This window comes from Ahaetulla prasina, chromosome 2, assembly GCF_028640845.1.
Source record: "Ahaetulla prasina isolate Xishuangbanna chromosome 2, ASM2864084v1, whole genome shotgun sequence".
Classification (NCBI taxonomy): Eukaryota; Metazoa; Chordata; class Lepidosauria; order Squamata; family Colubridae; genus Ahaetulla; species Ahaetulla prasina.
This window is the reverse complement of record NC_080540.1, coordinates 246,878,834-246,905,872: the sequence shown is the minus strand read 5'-3', so window position 1 is coordinate 246,905,872 and position 27,039 is coordinate 246,878,834. Positions and strand designations below refer to the sequence as shown.

Sequence of the window (27,039 nt, the reverse complement as noted above, 5' to 3'; positions counted from 1 at the left end):
TATTTAGATATTATAGATGTTAAATGCTTTTAGCAAAAAAAAAATAAAGAAAAATAAAATCAAATCATCTAGGTGAGGCCAATTTGTTGCCCACAAACAAAACATCTTTATTTCATTTTACAAGGAAACAAAACTGTATTTCCATCTTTTTGTTTCAGGGTCCAATTACTAAAATACAGATTTAGTAATAAGGCTCTTAGTTTACTTATAGGGGACGTTTTGCCTCCTTTGGTGACAATTCAGCTTTTTCTTGTTCCGTGCACTTTTCTGTGTGAGGAAAAACTGGCTTCGAGTTCTCCCTCCAAAGGAATTTCTAATTGATGCTTTATCCTAGGAAGCTTCTCTGTAGGGCTTCTGAAAAACAATAGGCAAGTAGACACAGAATGTGCTATTTGGGGAATAGGAACACCTGCCACCCTGTTCAATGTGAAAATTGAGGTCATGCAAATGTTGAATCAGCAATTAGCTTCACTGTTCTGGCTCTGAACTCAGTGGAAATTGACCCAAGCCAGGAACCACTATCTCCTCTTTCCAGTCCTCAAGACTGCCAGCACTGAAGAGAAGGCATGAAAAGGTGGCACAGGAATGTTAAGTCTTCAAGCAAACCTGGCAAGGCTCCATTGCAGTAAGTTGCTGATGGGAGCCAGGCCTGAGCCAGCTGTGATCAGGCAGAAGAAGCAATTATTTAGAAAACAACCTGGAATCAACAATGGTGTTCTATGAAAACCTTACTGATTCCTGTCTCAGAATTCCTAGATACCATTTCCCTCATTTATTTTCCCTTGCGCCTCCTTCAAATTTATTCTATGTGGTGAGCCTGATAGGTGTGCCTGAAATGTGGACTGAATTTATGAAGTTGAGATAGGCCCGATCACAACTATTTATTATATGGGACTTGGGCAGCATCATTTCTCCTTCCCATATTAAAGATGAATCCTACACACTGTATTGCTCTTCTTGAGATATTCAGCACTGTCTGGTTGGCATTAATGTTGCTTGTTGTGTGAGGAGCACGGTGGCCTAGAGGTGGAGCTCTTGCCTCACAATCAGGAGTCTGTGAGTTCGATCTTAGGTAGTGGCAGATATTTCTCTCTCTGGGAGCAATAAGTAATTGTCTGCATAAATGTCAGGAAGGGCATCCAGTCAGCAAATGCTCAGGTCCACTCAGTCACCCCGATTCTGTCCCAATGCAAGGGGTTACAGGGTTGTTAAAAGAAAAGAAGATGTTTGTTATGTGAAACTATAAGAGAAATAAACAATTCATTTTTAATCATGGTTTATAAACCAGAGTAGCCAGTAAAGCTATAAAAACCTGAAAGCTCTCTTTCTCTATGTCTGCAAATATGAACGTATGTATATATAAGTTTCTGTGTGCATGTATATTTTATTTAGTAGTTGAATATGGTAGTAGAAAAACAATGAAAAAAGAAAATATACACACGTCCTTCATTTTATTCTATTTCCTTTGTTGTGCTTCACACGTATCACTTTAATTTTTCACAAGATCCTCTATCAGCAAAAAGATTATGACTTGGTGAAGGCTCAGATCATGATTATCATTCTTAGCTATAAAGTATTTTTAATTAAAATATGTACATTTTTAAGCACAATGCTATCGCATGTTTCATAGTCTATAGTATAGTGTAAGAATAACATTTATATGCACTGGGAACAAAAGAAAAATGTGTCGTTCACTTTATTGCAATTTGCTTTATTGTAGAGGTCTGAAACTAAATACACAATATCTTTGTGATATGCCTGCAATAGCAATACAAATATAATAAAATAAAAATAGAAGCTCAAAAAGGGAAAAATGATAAAAACTATGGTTTACATAGCATATTGGCTAAGGTATGTACTGTGAGTTGTATTGTGTTGGAGGGGGGTGCACTGAGGGAGCTCAACCAATCTTATTGTATATATGTTGTGCACTGATACAGATCTGAATTGAATTGGTAAGGTAAAATCAGTCAAACTGGATTTGAAATGTTTCTAAAGTCTTATTGATGTATCATGTTTCTCATGTATGATCTCTTGTAGAGTATTTCATATATATATATATATATATATATATATATATATATATATATATATATATATATATATATATATATATATATATATATATATAAATAATAGGGAGAGAGAGAGAGAGAGAGAGTGTGAGAGTATTAAAGGGACACGGTGACTCAGTGGCTAAGACGTTGAGCTTGTCGATTGAAAGGTTGGCAGTTCAGCGATTCGAATCCCTAGTGCCGCGTAATGGGGTGAGCTCCCGTACTTGTCCCAGCTTCTGCCAACCTAGCAGTTCAAAAGCACGTAAAAAATGCAAGTAGAAAAATAGGGACCACGTTTGGTGGGAAGGTAACAGCGTTCCGTGTGCCTTTGGCGTTTAGTCATGCCGGCCATATGGCCACAGAGACAGCACTGGCTCTTTGGCTTTGAAACGGAGATGAGCACCGCCCCCTAGAGTCGGGAACGACTAGCACATATGTACGAGGAGAACTTTTACCTTTTAAAGTATTTCAGCTTCCAAAGATCTTAATAAAAATCAGGTTAAGGCCAGTTCCTTATGCACCATGATTAATTTTAGATTTCACTTGTATAACAAAGCCCAGGAGCATAATTTTTTCAGAATTGAAATGTTATTATTTATTTATAAATAAATGCTGTAGTTTTAACTATTTTCATATAAAGGGCAAAATAGCTTTCGGACTGAGTGGCTATCATGATCCATTATTGGGCCATAAAATATATGCAGCATATTTTGCAAATCATTCACATTACTAAAATAATTAATATTTCTTTTGCAGCTGCTCTTAGGAAAATGAACAGTGAATCAATTTCCATATGATTCTTTTCCGCTAAAAAACCATTATGCCTACAAGACAACATAAAAATCCTGTTGCTTCTTTTGTGTTTATGCTGCACAAATTAATAACACTAAGCTAGCCATTTAGTAGTGGACCTATTCATTTATCATGTAAAAATCAAATTGGTCAGTCAGCAGCATATAAAATTTACATCTTGTGCTCCAAGCCTCATTTCCCCTTAACTTGTCAAGGAAGCTGAAAAAGGAAAGCAGAGGTTTAGTATTTTCACATATTGCAAATTATCAGTTGCATTAAAAGAGTAAACGTAATAGTAAACATTAAATGAAATATTTAAAATTTGTTCCGAGTGAAGGATACTGCATGTGTTACTTTGGGAAATTAATTATGCCATAAATTCATATAATTACAAATGATACGTTATTAAAGACTTTAATTCACTGAATACTCTTTTTCTTTCCTGCCATGATGACCACAGTTATTAGGGATTCTTTATTAACTTATTTGCTTGACCCATTTTCCTGGTGACATCTATTGTAAAAATCTTGAATGCATGTATAAACCATTTCTTGTAGAAGGGGGCAGAAGAGAAGAATGTATGCTTCGCTTATAGCTCTAATACCTTCATTGGACTGCTGCTGATCTTCTTTCTTATGGTTCTTCAGTTTAGTCATTCCCCCAGAGACCTTATATCATATCCTCTCTTATGTCTCACTTGCCAAAGTAGCAAAGTGCTCTACACCAGGCCACTTTAGCTCTCTGAGACATCTGTAGAGTTATTATAAGGTTTTGATTACCCATGCAACCCATAACATTGCAGTATCACAAAAAACCTTTACCTGTTTGTTTGAAAAGAGGTAACAGCTGATTCACCATGGCATAGGTTAGGTTAGGAACCAGGGAGACTCAGGCCCACGTCAAGCTGTCCCTGAAGCTCACCAGGTGACTTCAGGCCAGTCTTCTCAGTCCTGTGAAATAAAACTCCAGCAAGCCGTCCTGATTGTTTAAATAATCAGAATGGGCTTGTTTTCTTTACTTTCTTTACTTGTTTTCTTTACTGAGTTTTACTGAGTTTATTTCACTCATAATCAATGGTCGGTAACAATTTGCCATTCTTGCCAACAGACAAGTACTGTTTCTAATTGGTGTTTCTGCTGGCCAGTAATGAGTACATCATTCTGCCTCTTCAGTTTCACACTACAATCTTTTTAAAAAACGTCCCCTTTCTGGAAATACATGGTAAAAAGAATTATATTGTTAGCTTTTCTGCTTGCTGGTTTCAAAACTGGCGCAATCCTTCTGCTGTCAAATATTTTGTTTCATTTATCAGTTCTGAGCCTCATCAATGCTGAAAAAGATCTCCACTAAACACAGCTGCTTTTAAGAATTGGACTTTGCTGCTTTCAAGAGTGGCCTTCGTCTATCAAATACAGACGGACCGTTGAAACTTGTCCTGATGGGTTTGATCTCCTATGTTGTGCCATGTGCTCGTGAAGTGGTTGTTTTCTTTCACCAATGTACAGATCTGCACATCTTTCACTGCATTGTATTGCATATATCACATTGCTCAGTTTGTGTCTGGGTGTTTTATCCTTGGGGGTGGACAAACTTCTGCCTTTGTGTATTCTTGGGTTTAAAGAATACACAAGAATACATTAAGGCAGGAGCTGGTCCACCTCAAGAACCAACACAACATACATGTACACTTTAAGCCCAAGAATACACTAAGGCAGAAGGTCACTTTTTTGAAGAAAGTAAAGTCCACATTTGGGATAGGGAGGACCATCTATGTTAGAACTGAACACCCCCTCCCTCAACATTGGGGGCAGAAATAAGACACCAGTTATCTCCAGTTTACAACGCAGCCCTTGCATGAGTTCCAAGAAGATTCCACAACCACCTGCACCCTGATGCAGGTGAATCTGAGAGGACAGATAAACTCCCAAGCCTTCAGAGGATGCTAATGACCATATGGCTGCAAAGAAATACAATCCTTCCATCCCCCTTACCATCCAGTCTCAATGATCCATCAGAACTGATCAAGCTTCTTGGATGAGAAGTGAAACATTTTCTTTTTCTTCCTCAAGGAAAAAACAGTCCAGTTGCCTTTGAAGAAAAAAAACACCTTTATGTGCAACCCACCCCTTTTTAAAAAATATTAGTTGCTATGGGAATGATGGGAAAGTTTTTGGTTATAAGCAAAATGTAAGAGTAAGAACGGTTTAGTCTTTGGTCTGATCATATACAATATTTCTTTGTTCATAGTTAAATGCTCCTTTTTAGCTGCATTGCTTTGGGAGAATTATCACTGAATAGGAAAAAAAAACTTTGGTCAGCTGTGGAGATGCATTTCTATCATCATAGTCCTGATAATGCCATGGTTATACTGCTCTGTGACTTTGATCTTTAGTCCAATTCATCTTCTAGAAGTACCATCCAAGAAATAGACTTTGATACAGCATTCCAAAAGGTTACATTTCAGCATTTTAGTAATAACATTACAGTATGTGCTCATTTTGGACCTGATCTAATACTTGCTGAAGTTAATAGCTTGCTAGAGTATTTTTCAGTCTTCAGGCAATCTCTCTTTGCCAATTTTCCACTGTGCACAGAAATAAGGAGTGAATAATAAAGCTGTATCATACTGTACCAGCTGAGATAGTTACACAACCATAAAACCAATTTATCCCAGATGGTATACAATTATCTAATCAAAGCAGAAAGGTAGATACCAGTATCACAAGTTGTTCTACAGCCATATTGCAGACTAATCTAAATTATACATTTGGCATACTCATTACAAAATTTCACAACAGAATACGAAATGGATTTTAAAAAAATGTCAGAAAAAAGATGAAAACCTGGACTTGTACAAGATAAAATGGCAAGCATTAGAAGCAGCTGGGAAAACTCTTAAGATGGACCAAGCTATTTCTTAACTGGAGAATTTTGCTTTGTCTAACACATTTGTCTAAAACTGCTGGGTGGAAAAAGTATGATTCATTCCTGGGTCATATTCAGTATGAGCTGAGTCACACAGCAGAATTCACTTATTGTGAGAAATTTTGTAAAAGAAATAGGACAATGTAGTGAAACAAAAAGATAGAACAAATGACAATGAACTCATATAGTTAAAAAAGAATTGAGCACATTTCATACTGCAGTCTGACATTAAAGATAAATTCAAAAAGTTGGAAATTACTGGTCTAAACACAAAATATGGTTCAAAAGTCAAAAGAGGTAAGAGAATGAAAAGTTAGTCATGTTCTCCTAAAAGTGAGTGGTGAAAAATCCAGGCAAATGAGCTTCAGGAATTCAGGTACAGAAGGGATGAAAATCTTTATAGTAGGAAATTTATTTCACTTTTATTCCAGGATTTGAACTTTGATGTGTGTGATATATCAAACATGAAGCCACTTGGCAGAGCCCTATTCCCTTTCACAATAACATAACATAACATAACATAACATAACATAACATAACATAACATAACATAACATAACATAACATAACATAACATAACATAACATAACATAACATAACATCAGAGTTGGAAGGGACCTTGGAGGCCTTCTAGTCCAACCCCCTGCCCAGGCAGGAAACCCTACACCATCTCAGTCAGATGGTTATCCAACATTTTCTTAAAAATTTCCAGTGTTGGAGCATTCACAACTTCTGAAGGCAAGTCGTTCCACTTATTAATTGTTCTAACTGTCAGGAAATTTCTCCTTAGTTCTAAATTGCTTCTTTCTTTGATCAGTTTCCACCCATTGCTTCTTGTTCTACCCTCAGGTGCTTTGGAGAACAGCCCGACTCTCTTCTTTGTGGCAGCCCCTGAGATATTGGAACACAGCTATCATGTCTCCCTAGTCCTTCTTTTGTTAAACTAGACATACCCAGTTCCTGCAACCGTTCTTCATATGTTTTATCCTCCAGTCCCTAATCATCTTTGTTGCTCTTCTCTGCACTCTTTCTAGAGTCTCAACATCTTTTTACATCGTGGCGACCAAAACTGGATGCAATATTCCAAGTGTGGCCTTACCAAGGCATTATAAAGTGGTACTAACACTTCACGTGATCTTGATTCTATCCTCTGTTTATGCAGCCCAGAACTGTGTTGGCTTTTTAACAGCTGCTGCACACTGCTGGCTCATATCTAAATGGTTATCCACTAGGACTCCAAGATCCCTCTCACAGGTACTACTATTGAGCAAGGTACCACATATACGGTACTGGTGCATTTTGTTTTTGGCCTAAATGTAGAACCTTACTTTTTCACTGTTGAATTTCATTTTGTTAGATAGCGCCCAATGTTCAAGTCTGTCAAGATCTTTCTGTAACTTGAGCCTATCTTCTGGAGTGTTGGCTATTCCTGCCAGCTTGGTGTCATCTGCAAATTTGATGAGTTCCCCATCTATCCCTCGTCCAAGTCATTGATGAAGATGTTGAAGAGTACTGGGCCTAAAACAGAGCCTTGGGGTACTCCACTGCATACTTCCTCCATGTGGATGTAGTTCCGCTGAGGACTACACGTTGAGTGCGGTTGGTCAGCCAGTTACGAATCCATCTGGTGGTGGTGCTGTCTAACCCACATTTTTCTACTTTATCTAGTAGTAGGTTATGGTCTACTTTATCAAATGCTTTACTGAAGTCCAAGTAAATTATATCAACAGCATTCCTCTGGTCTACTAATTTTGTCATTTTGTCAAAGAATGCGATAAGATTAGTCTGGCATGATCTGTTTTGACAAACCCATGTTGGCTTTTGGTTATTACTTTGTTTGCTTCTAGGTGTTCGGTGATTCGTTGCTTGATTATCTTTTCCAGAATCTTCCCGGTATTGAGGTCAGACTGATAGGTCTGTAGTTTCCTGGATCTGTTTTTCCTTTTTGAAGATGGGAACTACATCAGCTCTTTTCCAGTCCTCTGGCAGCTCCCCTGTGCTCCAGGATCTTTGAAAGATATAGTTCAGTGGTTCTGAGATCACGTCTGCCAGTTCCTTCAGAACCTTGGGGTGTAATCCATCCGGTCCTGGTGATTTGAACTCGTCTAGGGTAGACAGGTGTTCACTTACCATTTTCTTCCCTATTTTAACTTGTGTTTCTAATCTGTTTTTTGTAGTGCTGCTTTTGATAGGTTGGATTGTTTTTTCCTTTTGTGTAAAGACAGATGCAAAATATGAGTTAAGTAGATCTGCTTTCTCCCTGTTGTTTGTCATCTTCTTGCCACTTTCTCCCAGCAATGGGCCAATGTTGAGTTACACATTTAAAAATACTTGAATTGGGCTTCAAGAACTATGAGAACATATTAGGTTTATTTATCACATATTACTTTAACTCACATTTTGTTGACTTAAGGCACAAATGTTTAATTCAACATGTTAAATCATAAAGCAAATAACTTTGAGCCATAACGTGGCACGCGAACCTGGACTATATTGGTGTAATAAAAGGAAGAGAATCCGAAGATAAAGAATGCAGCCTTTTAGAGAATCCATTTTCACATATCAGAATACACTCAAAAGAATCTTTTTCTTGCCAAGTGGCTGGGCAAAAATGAAAGAGCATAATGCATAAAATTAAATAAAGTTGGGTTCTCTTCGAATTTAAAAAGTACAGAAATAATTCTTCCACTGAAGAGCATATATTACTGCTGCTTTCATGTCAGAAGCACCAAGGTACTTCCAGAGTGAGAGGATTAGCTGGTGATACTACTGTTGCCCAGGGGACGCCCAGTTAGGGGCTCCTTTCATGTCCCAGTTAATGTGCCCATTGAAGTGGCACCTATCTATCTACTGGTGATTATTCACTTTTGATCTGCTAGGTCAGCAGGAACTGGAGCGAATGATAGCAACACACCCACCACATAGCAACACTTGGGTCTCAAACGTAGGCTTACTGATTGTCAACCCAGCATCCTAACTATGTGAGCCATGTCCTCATGAGACTGTTATGTGGATTTTTATAAGTGATTAGGAATGCGGTGACTCAGTGGCTAAGACGCTGAGCTTGTCTATTGAAAGGTTGGCAGTTCAGTGGTTCGAATCCCTAGTGCCGTGTAACAGGGTGAGCTCCCATTACTTGTTTCAGCTTCTGCCAACCTAGCAGTTCGAAAGCACGTAAAAAATGCAAGTAAAAAAATTGAGACCATCTTTGGTGGGAAGGTAACAGTGTTCCTTTGGCGTTTAGTCATGCCGGCCACATGACTAGAGAGATGTCTTTGGACAGAGCTGGCTCTTCGGCTTTGAAACAGAGATGAGTACCGCCCCCTAGAGTCAGGAACGACTAGGACATATGTGCAAGGGGAACCTTTACCTTTAATAAGTGATTATTTTTACCTGAGTTATTGTCCTCATACCTGAAATAAACTAAAGAAAGCCCAGCAACTGGCTTTGGTTGTTTATGATAAGAAATAAGAGCTTCTTCAGTTGCTGCTATGAATAAGTCAGGGATTTTAATTTACTTGCCAAGAATTCCTAGGAGGCACATTCTGTCAGTAGATGGAAGTGTATTGCTCTGACTTTCCCATCTTGCAGAACCGGTGTTGCTTTTTCCTGGCTCTTTGCCCAACAGCATTCCCCCTCAAAAGCTTTCGAGTTGTACGAGTGGTATCTGACAACAGATGCTTATTCTTAACCAGAATTAGCAAGAGGATTTGCTTGAGAAATATTATAGGTTAAATCTATGATTATGTTACTCTGCATTTGTTTGTCACACAGTTTAAGCCTAGGACTTCCACAAAACAAGGGAATATTGTTTTGCTGCGACAGTTGGGGCGTTTGGGAGTGGGGGGCACCGTCTTTCGGTGGTTCTCCTCCTACCTCTCTGATCGTTCGCAGACGGTGTTGGCAGGGGGGCAGAGGTTGACCGCAGGGCACCTCACTTCTGGGGTGCCACAGGGGTCAGTCCTGTTCAACATCTACATGAAGCTGCTGGGAGAGATCATCCGTGGTTTTGGGGTGAGTTGTCAACTGTACGCTGATGATACTCAGCTGTACATCTCCACCCCGAACCACCCCAACAAATCCGTTGATGTGATGTCCCGGTGCCTTGAGGCCGTTCGGGTCTGGATGGGGACGAACAGACTTCGACTCAACCCATCCAAGACGGAGTGGCTGTGGATACCAGCATCCCGGCACAGTCAGCTAATTCCATCGTTGACTGTGGGGGGCGAATCGTTGGCCCCCAGGGAATCGGTGCGCAACTTAGGTGTTCTCCTGGATGTACGGCTGTCTTTAGAAGATCATTTGACGGCCGTCGCCAGGGGAGTTTTTTATCAGGTTCGCCTGATTCGCCAGTTGCGTCCCTTCCTGGACCGGGACTCTCTATGCACGGTCACTCATGCCCTCGTTACCTCCCGCCTGGATTACTGCAATGCTCTCTACATGGGGCTCCCCTTGAAGAGCACCAGGAGGCTCCAACTGGTGCAAAATGCGACTGCGCGGGAGATAGAGGGAGCATCTCGTAGCTCCCACATAACACCTCTCCTGCGCAGACTGCATTGGCTGCTGGTGGTCTTCCGGTTGCGATTCAAGGTTTTGGTCATCACCTTTAAAACTCCATGGCATGGGACTGGGATATTTACGGGACCGCCTGCTGCCACCAGTAGCCTCCCATTGACCTGTGCGCTCTCACAGGGAGGGCCTCCTTAGGGTGCCGTCGGCCAAACAATGTTGGCTGGCGGCCCCCAGGGGAAGAGGGTTCTCTGGGGGGGGGCTCCTGCCCTGTGGAATGAACTAGCCGTGGGGCTACGCTTACTCCCCGATCTCCGGACCTTTAAGCGCGAGCTCAAAACTTTTTTCTTTCATCAAGCAGGGCTGGCCTAATGATAAATTTTAATTGAGGGTTTTTAGCAGGGTTTTAGCGGGGCTATTTTATTTTATAATTTTATCTTCCCATTTTAAATTCTCGGCTCATGGAATTAGATTTTTAAATATATATTGTATTTTAATTTTTTTGTACATTTGTTTTATCTATGCTGTATATCGCCCTGAGTCTTCGGAGAAGGACGGTATATAAATTTAAATAATAAATAAATAAATAAATAAATAAATAAATAAATAAATAAATAAATAAATAAATAAATAAATATAAATTGTTTGGAAAAAAGTCACTGTGTTGGAACTTATGTCCTGGGACATAAGGACTGATTTTATATTGCATTTTGATTAATAGTGCACATGTCACATGAAGCATTTTTAGTTTTACTTAAGTTTATTCATCTGAAGATAGATTATAAATTACAGTACTGTATGTCTTAAGTATTATGTGAGCTATGCCACCATATGGAAATAGTCCCTACAGGAGGCTTTTTCCAGTCACTCATGGGATTAGCTCAGCAGCTGACCTAATTCTGTGATTACACACCTATCATTGTGGATCAACAGAAGGTTTTTGAGACTTGGTTTTAAAAGGTCAATTATTCAAAAGAGATACAGTTCATTTGTTTTCTATCTTTGTTATTATAAGAGCTAAAACTAGTTATCATAGCAGGAAGTTCTAAAGATGTTTAATCTGTCCAATACAGTAAACCACAAACTACAGAATATTTTACATTAATCTTATATAAACCCATCCCTTGTGTTATATATATTAACATATAATACATTTGTTCAATGTATTATATGAACTTAAAAAAATCAGATAAGTCATGATTCAAACAATGGGCAAGCCTGTTATGTGAACACAGCCATTGAGAGAAGCAAAGTCATTTAAAAATCATATGATAAATAATTGAGTGGGTCCTTGGTGCTCTGAGCTTGGTTGTTTTCTTGCAGATGTTTCATTACCCAAACTAGGTAACAAAATTATCATTGCTAGTAAGGAGTGGGTTTATATTCTAGTGGCTTGTCCTGTCACTTGTTGGTGCAAATGGTCTTGGAGGGCTGTTTACTGTTAGCTTGTTTGGCAGTTCCTTGATTGGGGTATTGTTTACTTTTTAATTGTTGGTCTGATGTTAATCTTGTTAATCTATGCTCATCTAGGTGTTGATTGCTGGTGGAAAGTGTTTTGGGTTTGTTTGTTTTTTTGGTTCCCTTTTTGGCTTATTGTCTCTTTCGTGCAGTATGTGGATGTTGTTTATATCTATGTGTTTATTGATGGCCAGTTTGTCAGACTGCCAGGTTACCAGGAATTCTTTAGCAGAATTCTTTAGAATTCTTTGGACTTGCCTTGGTATAGAATGGTCAGTGTTTTCCATTTGAAACTATGGTCTCTCATATGCTGTGAACTACTGCTGTTGTCTTCTGACTACTAGTTGGTGCTCATAGATACGTTCTGCTAGTCTTCTGCCTGTTTGTCCTACGTAGTGGCTTTGCAGTCTGTATGTTGTAGATGACCCCTGGTTTTTATTCTGAGGTGGCTGGGTGTTTCAGTTTACTTAGAATGTTTTAGAAAGTTTTAGTTGATTTGTGTGCTATACTAATTCCATGTGGTTATAATAGTCTGTTGGTGGTTTCAGAGACATTTTTGATGCATGGCAGTGTTATTCTTTTTATAGATTGTGTTGGTTGTGCTATGTTGGGTTTACTAAGATGAGGAGGAACTGATGTTGTGATGGAATGACTCTGCTTTTGTCATTTGTTGAAAGCCTTGAACTGTCAATCCATTTAGTCATGGCATAAGCTGACAGAACAGGATCGTGGAAACAAACAACTGACTACTTTGATCTTGTTGCCAAGATGGATTTGAGTTTCTCAACCATGGAGGAAACTAAGAAAGAGGTCTTTTAAGTGTGTAGCTCAGGCAAAATAAAGACTATATTAAAGTGAAATGGTTGTGCCAGAATGACTAATTATTCCTTTAATAAACTTCACATAGTACAAAAATCTACTGTAAAAATTGAGTTTGAAAAAAAAAGCACAGAATATTTCAGAATGGGGAAGATAGTGAAACAAATATGCATACTGTCCACATTCCTGTAAAATAATTATTAAAATAGCAGGATTGCAAAAAGATAACTGCAATTAAAATTGGAGGTTCAATTACTAATAGTTTCAGCTAGGCAGATAACACTTTAGCTGAGAGTAAAGACAACTTAATTAATTATATAAGTGAATGTTCACCTTACATACTTAATGATTCTTTATAATCAAAACAATGAAGGTAAATAATTTTATTGAGCTCATAATAATTAAATGCTGTACTGGGGAGCTGATATCAGCAACCAAAACTAACATAAACTGATTATGAAGTTTCAACTAAATATCCAGAAAAATGGAAAATCCATTGATTAATCATGGATAATCCAGTTGTACAAATTAAAACATTTAAACATTTCAAGGGTGGCATCTGTGGATGGTACATTTTTCATGGTATTTTTGTTAAAAAAACCTTATTTGGCTTATTTGCAGTTATGTTTCTTTAGGTGTCATAGCAAAGAAACCATGATCCACAGGTATTCCAGTGATAAGGCGTTAAAGCAGTAATTTTTGAATTAAACAAAGGCTATTTGTTATGTCTCTGATGAAGTATACTGTAGCTTAAAATTCCTGGTATGTTTGATTCCAATGCTAGAAGTTCTAATAATCAATATATGGAAATGCCTGCAATGCTGTGAAAAATTCAGCTAAGAAAATTATTAAGGATAACAAACATGAAGTAACCACTTCTCTGATTATAACATGCACAAATTATTTGGATGGTATGGAAACACTGGTCAGAGAAAATCATGTTTCTTTTACAATCAACAAGAGTGTAGCTTTTTAAAAAAATAAATACAGACCCTGTTTATATGAATATTTATTCTTGTGCATACAGGTCATGTGAATCTGGTTTAGTTTCTGCTATATGGTATGATATCCATATCCATCATAAATTTGAGTAAGTTGTTACATTGTTTGGACTAAACATTTGATCAGTGATAAATTTTCAAAAACATCTAGTAAGGGCCTGGGGGAATCCTTCTAATGCACCCTCTTTCCTATTCTCTGAGACAAGGGTATCTGTTTTTTAGACATGGTCATAAAAGAAACAAAAAGATTGTTAATGCTCATTCTAAGACTGAGTATCACCAAAATTAAATAGTGGACATTTGTATGCATCTTGTTGATGAATATTATTGCTTTTAATTCCATATTTATTGCAAATGTTTGCACTTGAGATATATGTTAAAGGCGGCCAAAGATTAGTGTATGGTGTAAAACCTCAGATTTGTGGGGTTCTTTGATGCTTTCTGAGCTTGGATATTTCCTTGAAGACATCCAAACTCAGATGTCTCTAAGGAAACCTTGCATTACCAAACTAGGTAATGTCATCACTGCTAGAAGGCAGTGGGATTTGCTCTCATTTTATATACCATTGGTTTGCCCTGTCAGTTTTGGTAGGAGTGGTCTTGGTAGTCTAGTGATTAGGCTGTTTATTGTTCGATTGTTTATCTGAGTTTGCAGTTCCTTGATAGGGATATTGATTAAACATTTGAATATACTCTTGATATCTTTTTGATTTCACATCATTCAGAAACATCAAATTATTTTTTGCCTGATTTCCTGAAACAATCCTTGCAATTGTTTTTAATGAAATGGAGGCCTAAATGGTTTTGTCAGAGAATATATTTTCTTTTCAGAATGATATAAATCATTCTCAAGAATTGATATAAATTCTTTGATATGACATAAAATTTGTGTTGATATTTTGTCTATTTTTTTCATATCATAATCCAGTTCTTTGATAGTCAGAAAAAATATTTTCAATTGCAGATTGAGATTGAGTGAATCTATTTTACAATAGGAATCAATTATAAAAAATTAAATGAATATTTTGGTAATAGTTTGGACAAAGGAATTAATCTAATGACTGTTTGGGATGCTAATAAAGCAGTCACAAGAGATTATACAATATAACCATTTAGAGAACAAGAAATTCCAGAAAATATGCAAAACATAGTGGATGAAATTAGAAATAAAGAAATCGAACTGCAAAAGATACCAATGGATTCTAAAATCTTATATCAAATTAAATTGTTCTACCAACAGTTATCTATCTTAACAGTCTGAGAAAGAAAAACTAAACTGAATTATGTGAAATAATTTATGTAAATAATAATTTGAATTTGCAATTAATCAGGTAGATGACTGGCTCACAAATTGAGAAAAGAAATAGAAAAGAAAGTGATAGAGAAAATCCAAGAAAGTGACATGATAATAAAAATGACCTCATTAAAAAATATAATTTTATCCCAATCTTTAGAAGTAAACTAAGTAAACTAGAAGGAACTAGACACACAAAAAATAGATGATTATCTACAAAGACAACATTTACCTACTCCCTTACAAGCTTAGAGACAACTTATGAATGAACCAGTAAACCATCTTTGAAATACAACTTACGTCCTCAATTTACGTCTTCAACTGAGCCCAAAATTTCTGTTGCTAAGACATTTGTTGTGAGTTTTGCCCCATTTTATGACCTTTCTTGGCACATTTGTTAAGTGAATCACTGCTATTGTTAAGTTGGTAACATGGCTGTTAAGTGAATCTGGCTTCTCCATTGACTTTGCTTGTCACAAGGTCGTAAAAGGGGAGCACATGATCCTGGGGCACTGCAACTGTCATAAATACCAGGTGCCAAGAGTCTGAATTTTGATCACGTGCCCATGCCCATGCTGTAATTACTGTAAGTCATTTTTTTTTCAGTGCAGTTGTTAACTTTGAATGATGACTAAACAAATTGTTGTAAGTCAAGGATTACCTGTATCAGATATTATTAAACAAGCAAAAAAGGTAAAGCTCAGGGTTTAGATAATCCCACAAATCAATTCTATAACATTCTATAAATGTTTTGAGGACCAACTCCTACAGCCATTAAAAGATATAATGGATGGTGTACTACAGGGAGCAAAGATGTCTCAAACTTGGAAAGGAGCCGAAATAGCACTATTATCAGAGGGTCAAGATGCTGATAATAAAAAAACATTGACCAATTTCATTATTAAATAATGAATACAAACTTTTTACTGAAATATTGGCAGAAAGATTGAAGAAGGTTTTAGTCTTGTATTCATGAAGACTAATCTGGCTTTTTGCTAAAAGGACAACTAAGAAACACTGTAATGTGAGAACTGTTTTGAATGTTATTGAATATTTACATTACAACGATGAGAAAAACAGCTCTAATATTTCTGGTTGCGGAAAAGGCCTCTAACAATTTAAATTGGGTCTTTACGTTTAAAGTCTTGGGAGATATGAACTTCAGGAAGAAATTTATTGAAGCAGTTACAGTGATTTAAACTTCATAACAAGCAATTATTATTAATGGAAACTTAAACCATGTGAAATTCAAAAGAGCATGAGACTAGGATGTCCCAAATCTCCTTTGTTGTTTATATTAATGTTGGAAATTTTTGACTAGAGATATTGTAGGAAGTTAGCACCCACCCCCCTCCTAGAAGAATGAAATATTTTAGGAAATATTAGAAAGGCAGAATATTATAGTTCCCTGGATGAAAAATGGAGAAACATGTTTTAAAGACAAAGCAGCTCCCTGAAGCTTCCTGTCTCCCCCCACCTTTGTCAATGGGCCAGAGGCATAAACTCATCCTCCCTACCTTCATCAATGGGTCATCATCTGCAACACAATAGGACCCATCTAGCAACAGAAACTCACCACATGGTAAGACTCAAGCAAGGCTGAGAGACAATCTACAAAGTTAGCTAAGACCCCTAGACCACCCGGGAGTTTGACAACCAATCAAGATACATTTCTTATACAGGAACAGGAAACACTAAGGTGGGGTCCAACAGACAGTATAAACTGAGGCACTCTCAGCATCTTCTGCTCTTCTTTCCTCTCTTTGGTTTTTCACCCAACACCTTGAAGCATGTGTTCGCTTTTTCTACTCAGGAACTCAAGCCATGTGATTCCTGTCCACCCTTAAACCATCTTTCCAAGCAGTCTCCATGTTTCCAGTGTCTTTTTCCCCACTTGGAAATGAACCCAGAAGGATATTTCTTCCAAAAATATTAGACATGATGAAAAAATAACAAGCATAAAAATTAAAAAGGAAGTTTATAAATTGAGGGCTTTTGCTGATGATTTAGTTATATTTCTATGAGACCCCAAAACTAGTATAGAATACTTGATGAAGCAATTAAATGATTTTGGAGCTTTAGCAGGCTTCAAGAGAAATAAAGAGAAACATTCAATGTTATTCAAAGGAACTTGATTCTTTTCAATGTTTTTTGGTTACAATAGAGTTAACTAACTCACATAATTCTTGAGCCCATCAGTTGTAAATTTTCTTTAAGGAGGCCATCTGGTGTTTTCTAATGTCTTCATTAGAAGACATTAGAAGAAGTCTTCAAAGCCTTCTTATCAGCAATTTATAAGCACAGTCACTCTTCCCACAGGAAAGGATATTTTTAGTTGACTTCTACATCTTTTTTAAAATCATCTAAATTCCTAGTATTTAAAACCTAAAACCACATTATCATCCTCTTTTGCAATTTTTACTTAAAATAAAATGTTACATAACTAGCAAGGAATATTTTTCTTCTTAAACTGATAAAAGAAAGGCTCACTCAGTGCATATAAAGTGTCCCAATTCTGAAGATTTTTCAATCTTGAAGAGGTTGGATAAGAGATAGATTATGGGAAGACAATATATTTATTTTCTTGTTCATATTTGTTGTCAAGATTGGAAGTCACTTTATTTTCTTTATCTTTTTCCTTTTGTTTTCTTTTTTTTATCCTACTTTGCATTTTTTACTTCTTTTTACTTTCCCTTATTTTTCTGAATATAGCTTGTATTAGTTTTTATTACACTAATGAAAAATCTTCAATAGAATATACAGTATTGAAGTTTTTACCTATCCGGTTCAATATGTTTTCATAAGCCAAGTTACAATTTTTTTTATTAAGATTACCAGATAAATATTAACAATTTATAACATCAGAATTACACAGATCTACCTCATGTAATATTATGGAAATTTTATAGGAGTGCAGTGCTCACATGGTTAGGATACTGGGTTGATAATCTGCAAGCCCGTGTTTGAAGCCCGAATGCTGCTTTGTGATGAAGTGAGCTTCCGTCATTTGCTTCTGCTCCTGCCCACCTAGCAGTTCAAAAGCCTGCAAATATGAGTAGATAAATAGATACCACTTCAGTGGGCTCATTAATGGGAACATGAAAGGAGCCCCCAACTGGGTGTCCCCTGGGCGATGGAGATGTCAGCAGTTAATCCTTTCACCACAGAAGCTCTTTGGTGCTTCCGATACATAAGGACTTCCAGGACATAAGGAAAATGTATTACTACTTTATTTATAATAATAATAATAATGAGTTAGAAGGGACCTTGGAGGTCTTCTAGTCCAACCCCCTGCCCAGGCAGGAAACCCTACACCATTTCAGACAAATGGTTATCCAACATTTTCTTGAAAATTTCCAGTGTTGGAGCATTCACAACTTCTGCAGGCAAGTCGTTCCACTTAATTAATTGTTCTAACGGTCAGGAAATTTCTCCTTAGTTCTAAGTTGTTTCTCTCCTTGATTAGTTTCCACCCATTGCTTCTTGTTCTACCCTTGGAGAATAGTTTGACTCCCTCTTCTTTGTGGCAGCCCCTGAGATATTGGAACACTGCTATCATGCCTCCCCTAGTCCTATTCTATTCTATTCTATTGTCAGACCCCCAGTGTGTGAGGGTCTTAGCTAGCCTTGCTGGCTGATGTAATCTTCCCAGGTGCCATGTGGTGAGTTTCTGTTGCTAGATGGGCCCTATTGTGTTGCAGATGATGGTCCATTGACAAAGGGGGGGGGGGAGGAGGCAGGAAGGTGGGAGCTGCTTTGTCTTTAAAACATGTTTCTCCATTTCTCATCCAGGGAAATATATTCTGCCTTTATAACATTTCCCAAAACATCTCATTCTTCTAGGAGAGGGTTGGGCGCTAACTTCCTACATTCTGATAAAAGTTTTAGGAAATTGTGAAAATCTCCCACTTATTATTCATAATTCTGCTATTGGTTTACTGGTCAGCTTTATAAACCAGTGTAGCATAAGAAATCAATTATGTTCTTATTATTAACTGCTAGAAACTGCAAAGTTTAAAATACAGCAAACAGAACAGCAAAAAGCTCAGAAGAATTAGATTTAGGGACAGTTTTAGTCAAATCTGATTGCCATTTCAAAATTATATTAATATTTTATAACAGAAATGTTTTTCTGGGTAGGAATAGTGACTATATTGTTTGCACTGCATTTGTAAATTCTTATACCTGTTTTAAAACATTGCAGTCAGGAATTTTACTTTATGGAGCATTTTAAAAATCAGCAATAGCAGAAATGACAGATGCCAAATTATGTATAATTGGAAGTATTTCATTCCAGGAAGGAAATACAATAAGAAGTGTTCTGAAGATGATTTGTATAGTGATTTATGAAGCACATAGTCATTTATGAGTGTGATTGTTTGCAAAAATAAAGTAGGCTCTTTAAAGCTAGACATTTTCAACAGAAATGTGGAAAACCAGATAGTTTGCCAAATGGGCAATTTATCCTAACTATGCTGTTTTATATGTAACAAAAAAAAAATGAAGCACAAATATCAACACACTGATAAAAACCAAGATAGTGCTTACACGATATTGCTACAGCAACATTTATGCCTTAAAAACATGTTATTGGGCCTTAATACTCTCAGTAATAGTGCATGGAAACATAGCCTCAAGAAATAATAATAAAAAAATCCAATCCATTTGTGCTTGCAGTTCTACGATTTAATCTGATCAGTTTAGTCTGATGTGAATTCCAGCTGAATAAAGTAAGTGTTGTGTTGGGAAGAACTGAAGATATCCATTATTTGGCAATTTTCAGTGGATTCAGGGCACCACAGATTTAGAAAACAAAATTAGATGTTGTTAATAAAAGGAGGAACAGTAAAAAAAAATGATATATAGCCTACAGCAATGAAGAAAATTCAAAACCAATGGTATTTTGTCATTATTGGATTCTCAGATTAGATCGCTGATGTTCTTCTAAGTCAATCTAATGTAATCATTGAAGAGTAAGATTAGAAACAAAGAGTCTCAGCCACAAAAACCATCTTCAGCCATGCAAATCATTCAGTCTCTAAGCAAGTGATGGCGAACCTTTTCAGCACTTCACGCACGCACGTGCGCATGTCAGGGCCTCAATGAGGAAGAGGAGCTGCCCAGGGGGCATGCGCATGCTGGCTAAGGTACTTCCGGTTTCCAGTGCGCAAGTCTTCAGTTTACTGCTGCGCATGTACACGCACCGATGAGCTGGCTGGCGTGCATGCTCATGCCGGAAAATGGAAGACCAGCTCTTCCAGTTTCCAGGAGTGCCACACGCACAAAGGCCAGCTCATCATCCTGTGCGCATGTGGCCAGAAACCCAGAAGACGAACGGGAGACACCACACATGCCAGGCGACATGGCTCTGCTTGCCACTTCAGGAACACATGCCATAGGTTTGCCATCATGGCTCTAAGCACAACCTATTTCACAGGATTGTTATTCTTAAGATAGCTTCCATGTGTTGCATATAAATAGAAAGGGGGGAAGAGATGCTTAATTTTTTGAGGACAATGATCCACAATTATTTCTGCCCCATTATCAGGAGAAGTCATTTGGACGTTGTTTAGGATTCTCTTTGACTTGGAAATCTTGAGGATATTGATGGGCATATGAATCGGTAAAGGCTATCAGCTGTTTTCCTCTGCCTTTCTTGCTCCATAAGACTATCCCAAAGAGGAGTTATCCCACTGAAGTAAGAAACACTATTTTATGGGAGGAAGTTGTTCTTTCTTGCTTAAAAAAAATCAATAAACTTTTTATTATATGAGCTTTTTTTTTTTAAAAAAAACTTTCTAGGATACACCTGGATATTACTGATTATGCAGACTTACTTTAAGCGACTTTCAGGTGAGATATGGGACCGAGATTAATTTGGTCATCTTGGATGATCTTGAAGAACTTGGTATAATCAACTATTTTGACTTTTCTGTAGCTTATAGCAGCCTATTCATCCTTCTACATGCTTTGTGATAAGGTTCTCCAGACTTTGCAGTATTAATACTGAGATGCCTATCAGGTTTTCTGCAGATGTTTTACCCCATGTCTCTGCAAAGTTTGTTCAGTACAATAGGTCCAAAGAGAAGTTACGTTATGGAATGTGTAGTCTGCATAGTTCGAACTCGGGGGTGGGTGTTAGATATTGACTAGAGGCCCTGTGAGGTTCTTATAATCTTTTTGCTGCATTCCAAGCTGTTTTGTTCTTAACTGAAGATCTTATTTAACATGTTTAAATCAGATGTCTTTCAAGGGCTTTTGTGCAGGAAGAAAAATATTTTTTTCGGGATGGAAGGCTGAATCAACCTTGAGCTGGTGAGAATTGAACTGCTGACTGCAGCCGGCAGTAGTCTGCAGTACTACCTTCTAACCACTGCGCCACCATGGCTCATATAGGCCTGTATAGTCCAACTTTGCAGTACACGCCTTATAGTTGGGTTCTCTGAATTTCAGAGGATTAAACCAAATGGAAGTTTTTTTCATTATAATCATGCAAAGAAGAGAATTTTGTAGGGAAGGACAATTATAAAATTTATAACGTGTCTAATTTTACTTTTTCATAAAGATCCTGGAATATTTAAAATATTTATTAAATTTATATACTGCCTGACTCCCAACAATTCTGAATGGTTTACAAACTAAAAAAATATTTTAAAATGTATATTTATGTATACATACACACACACATACACCATAACAGATAAAATCAAAGGAGTAAAATACAGACCCCGGCCCGCCGCTTGTGCAAGTTGAGCTGTGAGTGGGCATATGCGTTTCGGCCACTACTCATGCGCCCTGGTTCCCTCCCCCTCACTGGTCCTCCAAGCTGCCAAGCGGGGCCCGCTGGTTTAAGAGACACCCGCTGGTGTAAGAGACACAATTTTACTACGAAGGATATCAAACAATAATGAGAAACCAGATGTCTGCTACTGATGCAAAGGAAAATATCATTTCTTTGGGAATTGCTTGTCAACATTCATGCCTGTTGCCTCTACCATGAAGTCAACTGGTATTAAATTGAAATGTGGCGATTTGTTTGGAGATAAAGATCCCAAGTACTTATTGCACAGAGAAAGAAATACTAGCCACCTTTATACAGATTGCCATGATCATGATCAACGAACTCATAATCCCTTACAGAGTGGAGTCTGGGCAACTGAAGGAAGCTAGCAGAGTATTTTAATGGCCGGATGTCCTTCCTGTTGTCAATGCAGTTTTGTTCAGCAGCTATATTCTCAGTATGCCCAGAGAGAGACATATCTGCCTCTACCCAGGATCGAACTCACAGCCTCCTGATTATGAGGTGGGAGTTCTACCTCTAGGCTACTGTACCATTCCTACAGATTGCCATGATGCAAATAGTATATTTCACTGTAGCACTTGCACTGATTCAAATTGATGATTCAAGCTCAGTTCATAGCACCATAATTTAATTTTAATCTCAGGATTTATCATGCATTATTTATCTAAAGAAATGGGGTTGACTGAAGACTATGCAAACCAAGATCTCTATTTGCTCTTCATTTTATAGTCGCAGATTGTGAGTAAAATGTTTATTACATTTTTTGAACACGGTCCAGGACAAGGCAACAATCCAATGTACAATTAAGGATGCTTAAGTTCCTTTGCAATAAAAAAATCACAATGGGAATTAATGTGCTTAATAGCACACTGGATGGTGGCCATATCCTAATCATCTTCAACAAATAGGTTGGTTTCAGAGCTTGTGAGCATGTGAAATAATAAACTAAAATTGACATGGAAATGAAGTTTTTAAAAAGTACATTTTGATATGACAGACACCATTCATGATGGGATTTTGAAGTAGCATTTAGCTAGCAACAAAGCCAACAGAATAGTTTTAATTACTTTCAGCAAATATAAAACTTATCTTTCTTCTTTCTTGAATTGGTCCTGGCTTTTGATGCTTCTGACCACTTTGGCACTGACCTATGTTTGCTTATCTTCATGTTTTTCCTTTTCATCTTTGTTTTGCCACATAAAACTGTTCAGGACCATTCTCTCTTTCAATTCAGTCACCCATTTGGCTCCTACTAATTGATTACATACAATATCAGTGGCAGCCACTGAATAAAGCAAAGAGGAAGACATAAGAGGCATTACTCCCCTCTAGGAAGCCAAATGAATTTCATTAATTAAACTAATTTTAATACTTGCACACACCTTGAATTATACACAAAAAGATGTCCTGTTACATTCAAGGTAGGTTATCACTACAGAATATTTAACTCCAAATTATATATAAACTGAATCAACCCCGGGGCACAAGCTTAATGTGAATTAAAACGCTGTGTTAAAATATAGTTAGTATCTGATTGAATCTGCCATTTTACTATTTAGAAGGAAGACCTCCTTAATGATTTAAATTGTGTTTGTCTGAATGACATAATTCAATAACAACTTTGGATATTCTAAGCTAAAAAGCTCAAAGCTAAAAACGTGATAAAGCAGCAGAATCAGGAACGAACAGAACTGCATGCTAAATATTGACTGTTTAAAAAATACATTACAAAACAATAATTCAACAAAAATGTAGGTGCAATATATTTTTAATAAAAGTAACATATTTTATAGTGATAAAAGCTCTCAAAAATGCCATAAAATAAATAGAATTTCCACGGAAGATTTTTATATTTTTAATAAAAATAGCATATTTTTATAGCATTTTTATATCTCAAAAATGCCATAAAATAAATAGAATTTCTATGGGAGATTATTTTTTTTAAATCCCATTTTTTTTACTCTTGATTATCTTTGCTTCTTGGGGACAAAAACTAAACAAAATGAACTTTTTAAAAAAAACCTAGAACAAGACACGACTTATTTTAAAAATAAACATAAAAGGTACATTTTGAATCTTAGATTTACATTAAGCAAAGGGATTTAAAAGGAATGAGCGTGGCTATCTTTTTCATCTATACAATATGCTTAATTACCCATGTTTAGATGCTTACAGGCCTGTTTCATATTACACCAGAAACTGTTGTCTCAGGATAATGCTAATATAATTTTCTAACTTCTATGTGCTTTAATCTGCAAAACAGAAAACAAAGAAGTAGTACATAACATACTAACACTCAGTGCTACAATCGGGAGATCTAAAATAATTCTGGTTGAATGCACCAATCATGGCATTGAACAACCAGTGGTTTCACAATTTAAGGCATCATTTGATATGCAGTATCAGTGATTATACCAGGAACCCAGTCCATACATATAGTATTCCACAGTTCACTATTCTTTTCTTTATCAAGTAATTAACAAATCAGAAAAACATCAAATGTTAAGCTGAATCAAGGGACACGGCAGCTACATGATTCCTTTCAGACAATGGCCAAATCCAACAATCAATGGGAAGATCCAAAATAGAATGGGAATAAACAACCAATTCCCTACATCAAAGGATAGGATAGAATTCATAAGGCCAGTTCCAAGTGAACGCATATGTTGCAATCAATGGCATTGCAATAGAATATAACTATTATGGTATTTATAATGTTTTTCAGAAAGTTAATGTCTTCAGCAGGCACGACTTTGATATTAAAAAAGGAAAGTGATGCTGATTATATCCAATTTAGATCAGATCACTTTCACCTGCTGAATAATTGCTCTGATTTTTTGCAGAGATCACAGAATTGTTTCTAAACATAAATAGGCTATTCTGTCTAAACTTCATAGTGTTAGCAATGACATTGTTAATAATAGCCTTGATGATCAGGATTAAAAAAACCACCATATAGTCCAGGACTCTGTATGTCATAACGGCCAATTTGAGGCACAATTTAGTAAAAAAGGAGCTTCCTAAAATAAAGCCAGAAATTAGGTGTGTGTGTGTGTATATCTCACTTATTATCATAAACTGAATTGCTAAAGACCACACTTCTTGTGGAATTTAGGAAGTCAAACCACAAACAGTGATTTGAAACAACTGAAATATATTCCCAAAAGTTAATTGAGGCAATTAACTAGTTTTCTTTTATCTTTATTCACATACAATTCAAAGCAGTGAATATACCACTCCTCCTATTTTTCCCATAACAATCACCCTGTGAAGTGAGTTGGATTGAGTCTAGCCCAGGGCTGTCAAACTTGCAGCCCGTGGGCCAGATGTGTCATTCACTGGCCACGCCCATCCGTTTTAGTGAAGGGGGAAAAAGTTGTGATATGTCATGTGATGATGTGTCTTCGCGAGTTTGACACCACTGATCTAGCCCAAGTCACCCAACCAGTTTTTCAAGACTCCTGCAGATCAATCTCACGAAGAGCCACTCTTACTACTTTCCCATAGAGCGGTCCAGACATGATGTAGACTCTTAGCTGGGATGGATGAAAATTGTGTTTGGGTGAAGGTGCTGTTTTGTGTTCAACTATTAGCTATCAGAAGACAATTTTCTGTTTAAATGTATATATTTTATCTCATGTTTGCTTTAAAACAACTATTATTTATTAAACAAGTTTATATAGCCTCACAACTCACTCAATGACTATTTGCAGCTAACTATAAAATACACTATTATGGCACATAACACAGGAACAAACATAATTAAAGTCTGACTTATAAAAGAGCAGCCATAAAACTTAGAGAAGGCTAAGTCCCAGTTTTTTAAAATAAATTACAATTGGCTGAATTTTCACAATGTTCTGACAAAAATTTAAAAAATCCTCCTGGCTTATGGCAGTATGTGAATCCAAGTATCCAAGATTCCCATATTTTTATCAATTACAATAAAATTAGAAACAGTTGAAGAAATCATGCCTTTTATTTGACCACTAGTTGGAAAGCATGTTCTGGCAGCAGCACAAAAGAATGAGTTTGGCCTTTAATACTTATTTTCACAACAGTAGTAAGAACACAGCATAAAACAATTGCTCAGTGATTCTCTTTTAAGCATTTTCAGCTCAGCCTTTCCAGTTGTCGAATGTTTCTTAAAGGTTCAAATAATCTGTTTCATTAACAGTATTTTGGGAGTAGTAGAGAATGTACTACAAATAAATAAGCAAGATAAGATACTGTCTGACTTCTGATTTCTTCTCTCCTCTCTCATTTTTGCAATCCTGTGACTGAAGAATCCATCCACTCCAGTATATATCCACAAGCACATGGTGCACTTTAGCTGCAATCCTAATCCTAGATCCATCCAATATGGACCAATCAACTATATGATTACACTCATTTAATTTCTTATCTTGCAATTAGAAAGATTTTAATTCTGTTTTTAAAGCCTCGGATTAACAAATACATCAAACTCTGGCCTTGATTAATGGAATATCCTAGGTTCAAATTGTCCTTGTTCTAGATACAAAAAAATCAAACAAACCCTAATATGTCCAGAATTACTAATGACTAAAGCAGTTTAGCACTTACCGCTGGGGAAAGCAACAATTCTTCCAGAATAGAGTTACCTGGAAAAATCCCCTTTCCATTGGAAAGACTAAGAGGTTACAGAAAAAGCCATGGTGCCCCATCAGATACAATCCTCCGTCCGCTCACTTCGGAGTAAACTCCATTTAATCAGAGGAACTGATTTCTGCAGTCAACGCAGCCAGGAATGCCTTATAAAACTGTAATCCTTTGTCAGGTTACTCCTCTCGGGTAAACACAGGACAGACCTGTGCCAACCACGTCTCCAAGCCAATCATTAGTCGGGTAAAAAAAAAGGCCCGTTTTTCTTCCGGGCAGGTAAAAAAGCATCGCTTGCAAAAGACGGAAACCTTCCCCTTTTCGCTCAGCATGCCTCTTCTTGTTGATTGGACAGAAACGTTGTCTTTCAAACAAAAGAGGAAGGCGGGCTCTCCAAACCTCAAACCAGAGCCTTAGTTCTCCCGTGGCGCGTTTTCTCACCAGCCTCCCTTCCGTCCCCACATGTTCCCGAGGCTCCTCCTTCTTTTCCCCTCGGCGTGAGTCATCGCCGCTCTTAGCTCCGCCCACTTCCTCGATTGAATCCGTTTCAAAAAAAAAACAGTCCTCATGGTCGGCTCGCTCGTGGGCGCGGCTCCACCCCTTTCCAGGAGGCTCCGCCCCTCCACTTCAGGCCTGCAACCCGGATAGCTACGGTTCCTGTGGTTCGTGAGGCGGGGCGAGGGGAGTCAGGCGAGGAAGCTCCGTTGCATCAAATCGCCGCAGCCAGTCCCGGAAAAGAGTTCCGTAAACCGGCTCCTTGCT

At 37.3% G+C, this 27,039-nt stretch overlaps 1 long non-coding RNA gene across 5 annotated transcripts; it reads right to left on the bottom strand.

Moving 5' to 3' along the window:
* LOC131193603 (uncharacterized) lies at positions 1-26,380 on the bottom strand. 5 transcript variants are annotated; one of them, XR_009153958.1, is made up of 5 exons: positions 26,242-26,380; positions 23,813-23,909; positions 17,780-17,898; positions 3,671-3,799; positions 2,111-3,068 (listed from the first exon to the last, which is right to left on the bottom strand). It is a non-coding gene; the product is annotated as an uncharacterized LOC131193603 (long non-coding RNA). The 5 variants fall into 5 exon arrangements; XR_009153959.1 differs by lacking the exons at positions 2,111-3,068; positions 17,780-17,898 and adding an exon at positions 1-354; XR_009153960.1 differs by lacking the exon at positions 17,780-17,898 and having other exon boundaries at positions 2,113-3,068.
* Positions 26,381-27,039: the final 659 nt, after the last annotated feature.